The following is a 12,084-nucleotide window of genomic DNA, read 5'->3' as shown; positions in this document are numbered from 1 at the left end:
GTGGGGGCCCGCAGAGTTGAACAGGAGCTAGACGAAGAAGAATCTCACAATGAAGCTCCCCCTCAGACTGTTCCTGCACCCCCTGCATTGGCAGAGCAGGGAAGAGCTCCAGCTCCAGCCCCCGCACCTCCATTTCCACCGCCAGCAGCTCCGGGCCAGCAGATGGCAGAGGCCATCCAGTTATTGACCCAGCTAGTCGCCGCACAAGCTCAGCGGCAAGATGTGGACACAGGCGACATGGCGGTAAGCGCAAGGGCCCGAGACTTTATTACCCTGAAGCCGCCAGAGTTCTATGGATCGAAGCCAGAGGAGGACCCGCAGGGTTTTATAGACGAGATGCTGAGGACTCTGAGGATCATACATGCTTCGGATACGGAGTCCGTAGAGTTGGATTCATACAGGCTGCGGGATGTGGCAGTTCTGTGGTACGGTAACTGGATATCATCGAGCGGAGCAAATGCACCCCCTCCGGTTTGGCAGGAGTTCACTGAGGCTTTCCTACGACATTTCCTACCGCCAGAGGTTCGACGGGCTCGAGCCGATATGTTCTTGAACCTGAGACAGGGAAATATGAGCGTTCGGGAATACAGTCTTCGTTTCAACTCGCTAGCCAGGTATGGCCCCGCCCTGATAGCCGATAGGGGAGACCATGTGCACCGGTTTGTAAGTGGGCTAGGGCCACATTTGGTTAAGGAGTGTTTGACGGCCTCACTCCAAGACGGGATGACTATTACCCGCATCCAGGCCCACGCCCAAAATCTGGAAGAGCAGTATCAGACACGGAGAGAGGAAAGCTATCCAAATAGGGGTTCCAAAAAAAGAGGCAGATTTTCCAGGGGTAGGAGCGAGTATAGAGGGGGGCAGGCACAAGAGCAATCTGGGTATTCGGGCCAACCAGCGGCCAGTGCACCTCCTCGATTTGCGGAATGGGGATTTGACCGACCTACCAATTCAGGAACAGGACAAGGCTCTAAGGCTTCAAGACTCCAGTACAGAGCCGATTCTAGCAGGACGGGGCTTCCCCCACCACGATGTGCTCGGTGTGGCAAGCCACACTCTGGGCAGTGCTACCTAGACACCGGTGGTTGTTTTGCCTGTGGTCGGACTGACCATTTTGTACGTGATTGCCCACTAAAGGATGGAGGAGGCCAAACTCAGCCAGCCGGATCAGCGATCGGTTCGTCGTCGACCGTGCGCCCTCGTGGACAGACTTCTCAGGCTCCAGCAGGCCGCGGTCGAGGTAGAGGAGGAGCACCTAGTTCAGCCGGTCCTCCGCACCGCCTATATGCACTGACAGGACGACAGGACCCTGAGCCTTCCGCAGACGCGGCCACAGGTACTTTTTCAGTATCCTCTGTGATAGACGTGTGTTAATTAATTCGAAATTTATTTTTTTCCCTATACTGTCCTCTGTATTACTGAACACATTGAGAATTTGGAAATTTGGACGGAAAGTGGCCATACGCATAGGTAAAAGGCGAACACCCGAAAATTGCGAAGGTTAGAACTGTAAATAAAGGAAAAGACGTGTTACGCGGACGTTTCGAAAACTGCCGAGACCCCAACTCGTTCCATATTATGCGGCATAAGTAGTACGAGGAAGCGGAAGTAAAAATATTGACACCGAGACATCGAAATGCATTAAAGCTTCAAGGTTAAGCGTGCTCAGGTGGGAGTAATCCCATGATGGGTGACCCCTTGGGAAATATGCTAAAAATTCTGTAAATGCGAAAACAAGAGATGAGTGTAAAAGTAGGCAGCCTAGAGTAAATTGGGGTGTGGAAAGAGGTGAGAAACCCCATACGAGCCATATAGGCCGAGACGGATTAAACTAACAGAAAAAGAAAAGCCATGACAACAGAAAGCTTTAAGGATGACGGAGAAAAGTACAGGTGTCACAGGGTGAGACCGATATTGAGTCCACACTAGCAAAGGCAAGAAATCCCTGATATGACGATATACGGGAACATGTCTAGTGAGGGGATAGACGCAGCGGACGCCATGAAGAAGGAATTTCAACCGTAAAGATCGTAAAAAGGGCAACCTAAGCTTCTAAGATGAATATGCTAAGCGACAGGAGGTATTTACAAAGGAGACCTCCCCGAAATATTATACTACGCTATGAGGCAAGTTTAACATTCGAGGACGAATGTTCTAAAGGGGGGGAGGATGTTATATCCCGCATTTTATGCAATCGGATAATTCAAGACAAATGCGGGAAAACAACAAGCAAGGCAATATTTTATTTTGTTTGGCACATGAGTTGCTTATGAAGAGTCTAGAAGTGGAAATATGGAGAACGACGAAGGGCAAATTTGGAAGTTGGAAAAATTGTTTCCATAAATTACAAGAACTAGCTAAGAATATAAAGTGGGCTTGACATATTTTTTTTAAGGAAGTTTGAGGCCCAAACGTCCATGCATATGGGTCAAGCCCATAGTGAATAAAAATTTGGTCAATAAAAAGATGACTAAGTCATCTTTATCACAACAAGCTCTAGAAATTTCAAGAAAAACAAGAACAAAAGAAAGAAGGAGAAAACCCTAAGGCATTTCGGCCATAGTAAAATTTCCCAAGGAAAATTGATAAAATTCTTCCAAAAATCATTTCCTACCAAGCTAAAGGTGCTTAACAAGGTGGAGTTGTTGTTGGAGCAAGAACAACTCATAATCCTACAAGTTTCCAAAAGATAGGCAAGTGAGAAGTTGAAGAAGAAAGGTGAGTATTGATCTTGTTTTATGAGTTATGCATGGTTTATATGTGTAGTAGTATGTTAAAATTGATGAAAATCATGATGGAGAGGAATATGAAGCATGGCCGTGTATGTATATGTGTATATATATGTGTGTAGAAAGTGTGTTTTAATTATCTTGCCTAGTGTTGGTTGTTATGGTTGTGAATGAAATGTGGAAAATGGAAGTTGAATGAATTTTAGGAGAGATTGTAGTATGCATGCATGTGGCCGTGTGTTGTGTGTAGTGGTGTGGCCGTGTGGTTGTGGTATAATATGGAGGAGAACGAGTCAATTTTATGTAGTGCTTTGATTGTCGTTATGTTGCGGATTCTTTGTGTTAATGATTATCTATGAACCTTAGCAAAGTTGAAATGGTGGAGACTTGCTTTAGAAGTTAAACGAATGGAATGTAATGTTCTTTGTATGCATGAAAGACTATATGATTAGTGTGATGTCGTTGGAACGTATACATGAGCTCGTTATTGATTTTATTGAAGTTGGACGGTTTTTGAAAAAAAAAGTAGTGAATTGTTTGAATATGGAAGTTGCTAGTGTAGTCGTTGAATTCATATCGATAGTTTGGCCGGGTTTGAATTCTCGGATTGTGATTGATGCGAATTTGAATATGTTGAATGTCGAGGATGGTATAATTACAGAGGAAATGCTGCCAAAATTTCGGTAGCCAAGTGTTTCCTTAAGATTCTAATTCAAAGTGTACTAATGAAAGTTTTGGTAAAAATGACCAATTCGCAGATTTCGACGAGATTGTGACGTGAATTTGGAGTAGCTAAAGGAGCGGAAAGAGGTATGTAAGGCTTCACCCTTCTTTCTATGGCATGTCTTAACTAAAAGAAGTCGGGTACGAGCCTCGGGGACAACCCTAATCCCTGGAATCCGCACCTAAAGTTTTCAACTTTTCGTTCAATTGAATTGAAGTAGAAAGTGTGCAAAATGATGAAAAGACCTTCTAGACCCCTATAACTTGCCTAAGTGGGACCCGATTACCCTAAGACTCATACAAGTAACGTTATGACACGTAATATGGGTAAATTATATACGCTACCTCGTCCGGCCCGAGGTGGGCCCGTTACTCTCCGATTTTCCTATAATCTTGGTTAACGTACTTGAAGTGAATCAAAATGGGGCCTTTGATCCCGATTTCGTCACCAAGTGATAAGTACTATGACTACTCCAGCGGGAGTGTTTCTATGATGATAATGATAATGACAATGTCGGACAAGAGAATGTAGCTATGATAAGTACGACCGGAACGACTCTACGGCTAAGCCAAGTACCTAATATAAACATGAAAGCGATAAACTAATTTTTGAATCATATTTATATTTTCTAGCTATAACTTTATTTTCTAAGATTCCAAAACCTATGACTGTCATCTAAAATGCTTAAGATTTCGTTTTCGGTTACTGTAACACTATTCTCCGTTGATAGTCTCGCCTTAAAATACTTGTTCCTTCAAGGTGAGACGAAGCTATCACTAGCATTCCGTAATGTAATCGGAGGTCTCCGACCTTATGTCACTCCGATGGATACATGATTTTCCTTGGCTCTCTTGTGTGCTTATATGATATAGGTACATAAAACGGGTATACGTGTATGGGTATGTATATATATATGGTAAAGTAAATGTATATAAGACATGTATATGCATAAAAGATGAGTAAATGTATATGTATGTGTATGTGGGGAAAAAGGGAAGGGCCACTGTTATATCACCAGCTGATTCAGCTGGATTCCATCCTGGACGCGGGATGCCCGGACGCGGGATATGGGATGAGCCGTACGCGGCGTCTGTATATATATATATATATATATAATGTGTGATACATATGTGATGTAATATGTTGGGTCATCGTTGGGGAGGGGGTTGGGAGAGTCGATTGTATTCGGCGTCTGTAAATGTAAATGAAAGATACCGTCTACTGAATTGTACTGTTTTCTGTATACATGAATAAGGGACACCGAGGGGGTTGGGAGAGCCGATTGTATTCGGCGTCTGTAAATGTGAGCAAAAGATACCGTTACTGAAATGTACTGTTTTCTGTACACGAGAATAAGTAATATAAAAATGTTGATTCCTATGCCTATGAAAAGAAACGTTTCAAAGATGAAAAGAAAAGCCTACATGACAGCCGGCCTAAAGAGGGGCCTTCCTATGTACAGGTTACGTTCTTGCCTCGTTATACGCCCTATGGCTCCGTGATATTATTATTGATCGTACTTTATGTTACTGCTTGCATTGTTTTCCATGTCTTACATACTCGGTACATTATTCGTACTGACGTCCCTTCTTGTGGACGCTGCGTTTCATGCCGCGCAGGTCAGCAGGTATACGGACCAGATTCCTAGTGCCCTATCAGCAGCATTCGACAGCGCTCCAGTTGTTCCGGAGCCTTATTTCATCGGTACTATTTTGTGTATGTATTTTCGGGCGCGACAGTACTCGGCCCTTTCTCTGTATAAATGTACTACGTGTAGAGGCTCGTAGACAGATATACACAGTCAGCTATGTACAATTTAATGTATTTTATTCCGAATGGTCCGCGTTCTGGTGTAACGCGATATTAGAAAGTTTACTGCAAATGTTAATGTTTAGAAAAAAAAAATATGGCACTGTTTATACAGGATAGCTAAGGGGTGCTCGGTACAAGTATCGGGTACTCGTCACGGCCCCTGGTCGGGTCGTGACAATAGCGGGGTCCTATCCCGCTTATATGATATGACACACTCTTCTTAGAGGCTCGTAGACATGTGTATATGGTTAGATGTGTTTGGCCTTGTTGGCCTATATTTTGGATTTCATTTTGTTAGCCTCGTCGGCTTATGTACATTGATATGGGCATAGATGTCAATGAAGATATAAAGGTATTGTTGTCCAATGGGACTAGTATGATTAACAAATAGAAATGTATGATTTAGTATATGGCTCACTTAGATAAAAATGTAAATGTATGATAAGGGGTGCCTGGGTGGGATAGCATCGGGTGCCCGTCGCGGCCCTCCGGTTGGGTCGTGACAAAAGTGGTATCAGAGCAGTTCTGTCATAGGGTGTATCTAAGAGCCGTGTCTAGTAGAGTCTTGGTTATGGGTGTGTTGTGCGCCACACTTATAAACAAGAGGCTGCGGGCATTTTTGGAATGATTGACCTTCTTTCTTCATAACATCGTGCGACAGTGGCAGAAAAGCGGGCTGAAAGAGCACCGCCAGCAGTTGTAGCGGAAAGTGAGTCCCAGAATGCGGCTCAATCTCAGTCCTCCCAGATAGTGCCTATTTCTGAGGAGCATGAGGGACCCTCAGCTCCAACTCCAGCACCTCCGGCTCCTCCACCGGATGCCTCAGGCCAAGATGTAAAAGAGGCCATTCATTTGCTTACGCAATTGGTTGCTGCCCAGACTCAGCGACAAAGTACAGGGCAAGGTGATAGGGTTGTTAGTGCAAGGGCCCGTGATTTCATTAGCTTAAACCCTTCGGAATTATTTGGATCAAAGCCGGATGAGGACCCTCAGAATTTTATTGATGGAATATTGAGGACCCTTCGTTTGATACATGTTTCGGACACCGAATCGGTGGAGTTAGCGTCATATAGATTGAGAGATGTATCGATCCATTGGTATACGGTATGGATGGCTTCACAGGGAGCCAATTCACCTCCCCCGGTATGGCAAGAATTTCTTGATGCTTTCTTCTGACATTATATGCCTCCAGAAGTTCGGCAAGCTAGAGCCGATAAATTCTTCAATTTGAAGCAAGGTAGCATGAGTTCTTTAGAGTATAGTCTCCGCTTCAATTCTTTGGCCAGGTATGCTTCGGCCATGGTAGCGGATATGGGTGACCGGGTACACTGATTTGTGAAAGGCCTAGGGCCACATTTGATGGATAGGTGCTTGACTACGTCCCTTCAGGACAATATGGATATTTCTCGCATTCAGGCCCATGCTCAAAATTTGGAAGAAAGTCTACAACAGCAAAGAAGTGAACGTGAGCATGATAGGGGACATAGCAAAAGGGCTAGATCTTCGGGTCCGATGGGTGAGTTTAGAGATGGGCACAGACAGCAGTTTTCTAGGCATTCAGGCTATTCTATGACTAGTGCGCCTCCACGGTTTTTAGGCTAGAGATTTGATAGATCTACTTATTCCGGGCCAAGTCAGAGCTTTTCGAGATCTCAGTTTAGAGGTGATTCGGGTCCGGCGAGGTCACACGTGCCATGATGTTCTCAGTGTGGGAAGTTGCATTGGGGTCCATGCCGATTGGGTTCAGAGGTTTGCTATTAATGTGGTTGACTAAGCCATATTATGCGTGATTGCCCCTTAGTTCATAGTAGAGGTAGGACCCAGCCTTCAGGGTCTGTAGTCGGATCTTCAGCATCTGTACGCCCTATGGGGCCAGGTTCGCATGTGCCTATCGGCCATGGTAGAGGCAGAGTGAGAGTCCCCAGTTCTAGCAGTCCTTAGCACCGTATTTATGCTTTGGCTAGATGCCAAGATCTTGAGTCTTCTCCTGATGTGGTCACAGGTATATTATTAGTATTTTCTCATGATGTAAATGCTTTGATTGATCCGGGCTCCACATTGTCATATGTTACTTCGTATATTGCGAGTCGATTTAGAGTCGAACTGGAGTCGATCAAACCTTTTGAGGTGTCTACACCCGTTGGTGAATCAGTAATAGCTAGCCGAGTATATAGAAACTGCAAAATCGTGATTTGTGACCGTCGTACTATGATTGACTTGCATGATTTAAAAATGGTAGACTTTGATGTTATTATGGGCATGGATTAGTTGGCTTTTTGCTATGCCAATGTTGATTGTAGAATGAAAATGGTTCGTTTCCAATTTCCGGGAGAACCAGTTTTAGAATGGAAAGTGAATACTGCGTCACCAAAAGGTAGGTTTATTTCCTATCTAAAGGCAAGGAAAATGATCACGAAGGGATGTATTTATTATCTAGTTCGGGTTCAAGATGTAGAAGCTAAATCGCCAACTCTTCAGTCAGTTCCCATAGTAAATGAATTTCCGGATGTGTTCCCGGAAGAGCTTCCAGGCCTTCCTCCCGAGCGGGAAATCGATTTTGCTATTAATGTGTTGCCAGACACTAAGCTTATATTTATTCCTCCTTATAGAATGGCACCCGAAGAATTGAAAGAGTTAAAGGAGCAATTGAAAGACTTTCTTGAGAAAGGCTTTATTAGGCCTAGTTCATCCCCGTGGGGAGCACCCGTGTTGTTTGTCCGAAAGAAAGATTGCTACTGGAGAATGTGCATTGACTATCGACAATTGAATAAGGTGATGATTAAGAACAAATATCCTCTTCCAAGGATTGATGACTTATTTGATCAATTGCAAGGTGCCAAATGGTTTTCAAAGATCGATTTGAGGTCCGGGTATCATCAACTGAGAGTTAGGGAGGAAGATATCCCTAAGACGGCCTTCAGAAAAAGATATGGTCATTTTGAGTTCTGGTTAATGTCATTTGGGCTAACTAATGCACCAGTAGTGTTTATGGATTTGATGAACAACGTGTTCGGGACCTTCTTAGATCTATTTGTGATCGTATTCATCGACGATATCTTGGTGTATTCTAGATCCGAGGTAGAACATGCGGATCATTTGCGTGCTGTCCTTAGAGTTCTTCAAGCTCGAGAGTTGTTTGCAAAATTTTCTAAGTGTGAGTTCTGGTTGAACTCAGTGACATTTCTGGGGCACACTGTTGTAGCCGATGGTATTCGAGTAGATAGTTAAAAGATTGAGGCCGTGAAAACTTGGCCAAGGCCTACAACTCCTACGGAGGTTCATAGCTTTCTGGGCTTAGCAGGTTATTACAGGAGATTTATTGAGGGTTTTTCTTCTATTTCTGCACCACTCACAAATTTTACCCAGAAATCAGAAAAGTTTCATTGTGAACGTAGTTTCCAAGAGTTAAAAGTTAGATTGCCTTCTGCCCCAATCCTGACACTTCTAGAGGGATTGGAAGGATATGTTGTTTATTGTGATGCTTCAGGAATTGGGCTAGGCTGTGTGTTGATGCAATATGGTAAAGTGATTGCGTATGCTTCAAGGAAACTACGAAAACATGAGAAGAATTATCCAACCCATGATCTAGAATTGGTTGCAGTGGTTCATGCATTAAAGATATGGAGATATTATTTATATGGTGTCCAATTGGATATTTATATAGATCATAAGAGCCTCCAGTATATCTTTAAGCAGAAAGATTTGAATTTGCGACAGCGACGATGGTTGGAATTGCTAAAAGATTATGATATTGATATCTTATATCACCCCGGAAAAGTAAATGTTGTGGCTGATGCTGTTAGCCGCAGATCTATGGGAAGTTTGTGTGATGTACGACCGGAGAAGAGATAAATGGCTCGTGAGCTCCAGAAGTTAGCTAGCTTAGGAGTTCGAGTAGTGGACTCACGTAGCAGGGGAACTACCATTCAGAATTTAGCAGTCTCGTCACTAGTAGCAGAAGTGAAAGAGCGACAATACGAAGATTCCATGCTAATGCATTATAGAGATACACTCCCTCAAAAAGAGGAGTCATCATTTGAGATTTCAAAAGATAGAGTTCTTCGATGCCAAGGCAAATTATGTGTTCCCGATGTGGCAGGTTTATGCCACCAAATATTGAGAGAAGCTCAGTGCTCCCGTTATTCTGTTCATCCTGGAGCGACGAAAATGTACCATGATCTTAGATCTATCTATTGGTGGAATGGAATGAAGAAAGATATAGCGGAATTCGTAGCTCAATGTCCCAACTGTCAACAAGAGAAAATCGAGCACCAAAAGTCCGGCGGATTGTTGCAAGCTATAGAAATTCCAACATGGAAGTGGGAAGTAATTAACATGGACTTCATTACAGGCTTACCCCGTTCTCGACGTAAGTATGATTCTATATGGGTGTTTGTGGATAGACTCACGAAGTCGGCTCATTTATTACCCGTCAGAACAACATATGTGGCAGAAGAATATGCAAAGCTTTATGTTAAAGAGATAGTGTGACTCCATGGTGTCCCAGCATCTATTATCTCTGATTGAGGGACTCAGTTTACAACTAATTGTTTGAAGTCTTTCCAAGAGGGTTTAGGGACCCAAGTGAGCCTTAGCACTGCATTTCATCCGCAGACTGATGGACAAGCTGAGCGTACCATTCAAACTCTTGAAGATATGTTACGGGCATGTATGATAGATTTTGGAGGTAATTGGGATGATCACTTGCCACTCATTGAATTTTCTTATAACAATAGTTATCATTCTAGCATTCAAATGGCACCGTATGAGGATTTATATGGGAGAAAGTGTAGATCCCCAATTGGGTGATTTGAGGTAGGAGAGACTAAGTTGATAGGGCCAGACTTAGTCCAGCAAACCATAGAGAAATTCAAGCTCATACAAGATCGGTTATTAGCAGCCCAAAGTCATCAAAAGTCCTATGCGGATAATCGTCGAAGGGACTTAGAGTTCCAAGTGAAAGATTGGGTATTCTTGAAAGTTTCACCAATGAAGGGTGTAATGAGATTCGGCAAAAAGGGGAAGCTTAGTCCCCGATACATTGGGCCTTATGAGATTGTGCGCAAAGGAGGCAAAGTGGCCTATGAGTTAGATCTACCACCTGCTTTGGAGTCAGTTCACCCTGTTTTCCATGTCTTGATGCTTCGTAAATGTGTTGGAGATCCTACTAGGATCGTGCCAGTAAATGATGTTCAAGTGACGGAAAAGCTGACTTATAAAGAGGTACCCATTGCCATACTAGATAGGCAAGTATGGAGGCTTAGAAACAAAGAGGTGGCCTCAATTAAGGTTTTATGGAGAAGCAATAAACGAGAATAAATGACATGGGAAGAGGAAGAAATTATGCGATCCAAGTACCCGCATTTATTTCAACCCTTAGAAGAAATCCAAGATGAGATACCAAGACCATAAGGTATGTATGTTTTCCTTTTATGCTTTTGGGTCGTGTGTGTTATACCCCGTAAGAGTCCGTGCTATTTTAGTTAAGACAAGAAAGAATGAGTTAAGAAAGTTCAAGGAAAGTTAATCGAGTTAGTAAGAATATCGTTATATATATATGGTTGCCTTAAGTATCCCGAGGTGACATCGTAACCTAAAGGATTTGAAATCGCATTATGAGCGTATATGAGTATGTATATGTATGTATAAGAGGTTACATGAGGGTCGGAAGAGGATTAGAAGTTAAACGAAGCTGAACGAAATGAATCCAAACAACTTCAGAAAATATCTCGGACCAGATTTTTAGCCCATATTGTTGGAGGCATATCTCCTAGTATATGAGGAGTTTTAAGGTGTTTCAAAATTCTAAAATGAAGTTCATCGAGTATAGTTTCTAACACAACAAACCGTTCGTCAAAACGATATCTGGATAAGCAGATATGGACGATGCAAGTTGGGCTGGCGGGGTAGAAAATTGTGACCCGATCCAAACATTCACATTTCGGCCCATGAGGCCCATTAACGTCAAGTATATAAGGAAAAATTATTTGAGGGCTTTTCATTTAACATAAAATCTTCCAACAACATTAGAGAGAGAGAGAGAAAACTTCAAGGCTAAGAAGGTCATTTTGATCAAAATCCGAGCCCCGAATCCCGAAGCTCATGAAGAGAAAAGCATTGTACGTTGAGTTGCCTTCAATTTGAGCTAAATATTGGTCTTGGGGAATGAAATTTTCGTGTTTGAGCTGCTTCTAAGGTATTAATAAGATTCATTTTATGTTATTAAAGTGTTTATTTAGAGTTTTAACGAATTAGAACGGAGAAAACAACATTATAAACTCGTTTGTTGTTTTGTTGAGATTTATGGATTAGGCGCTGTTTTAATTGAAATTGATGGACTTATTTGAATTAATATTTTGGTTGTTGTAATCATAGATTATGTGATGAGAATTAAGGAATTTGAAGGTTAGAGTTGGAGTTAAAAATTGTTGTGGGTTGTGGTAAGGATTATAGAGATAATAATGTGGTTTAGTTGCATATGAATAGATGATGTGGTGTCGTGTGGCTGCTGTTGTATTTCTCAGAAATTTGCTGAAAAGATTGCATGGAATAAGGTATAAGAAGTGCATACGGGCTGCTTGGTGTATTGCAAGTGTTCGTTAGAATTTCGGGCATCGTTATGTTATAGTTGGGGGCTGTTTTGATATGTTGTTGTTCTTGTTGAAATAAAAGAATTGAAGATATGGTTGTGTCCATATGTTATTGTTGGTATTTCTGTGTCAACAGGAGAGCAATTGGAAATTCGGATAGGCGAGTTTATAGGGGAAATGCTGCCGAAATTTCGGTAGGCAATTATGTGATTAAGCTTAGATTCTTGAA

The sequence above is a fragment of the Lycium barbarum genome, chromosome 6 (assembly GCF_019175385.1).
Source record: "Lycium barbarum isolate Lr01 chromosome 6, ASM1917538v2, whole genome shotgun sequence".
NCBI classification, from domain to species: domain Eukaryota; kingdom Viridiplantae; phylum Streptophyta; class Magnoliopsida; order Solanales; family Solanaceae; genus Lycium; species Lycium barbarum.
Note: the sequence above shows the minus strand (reverse complement) of the source record.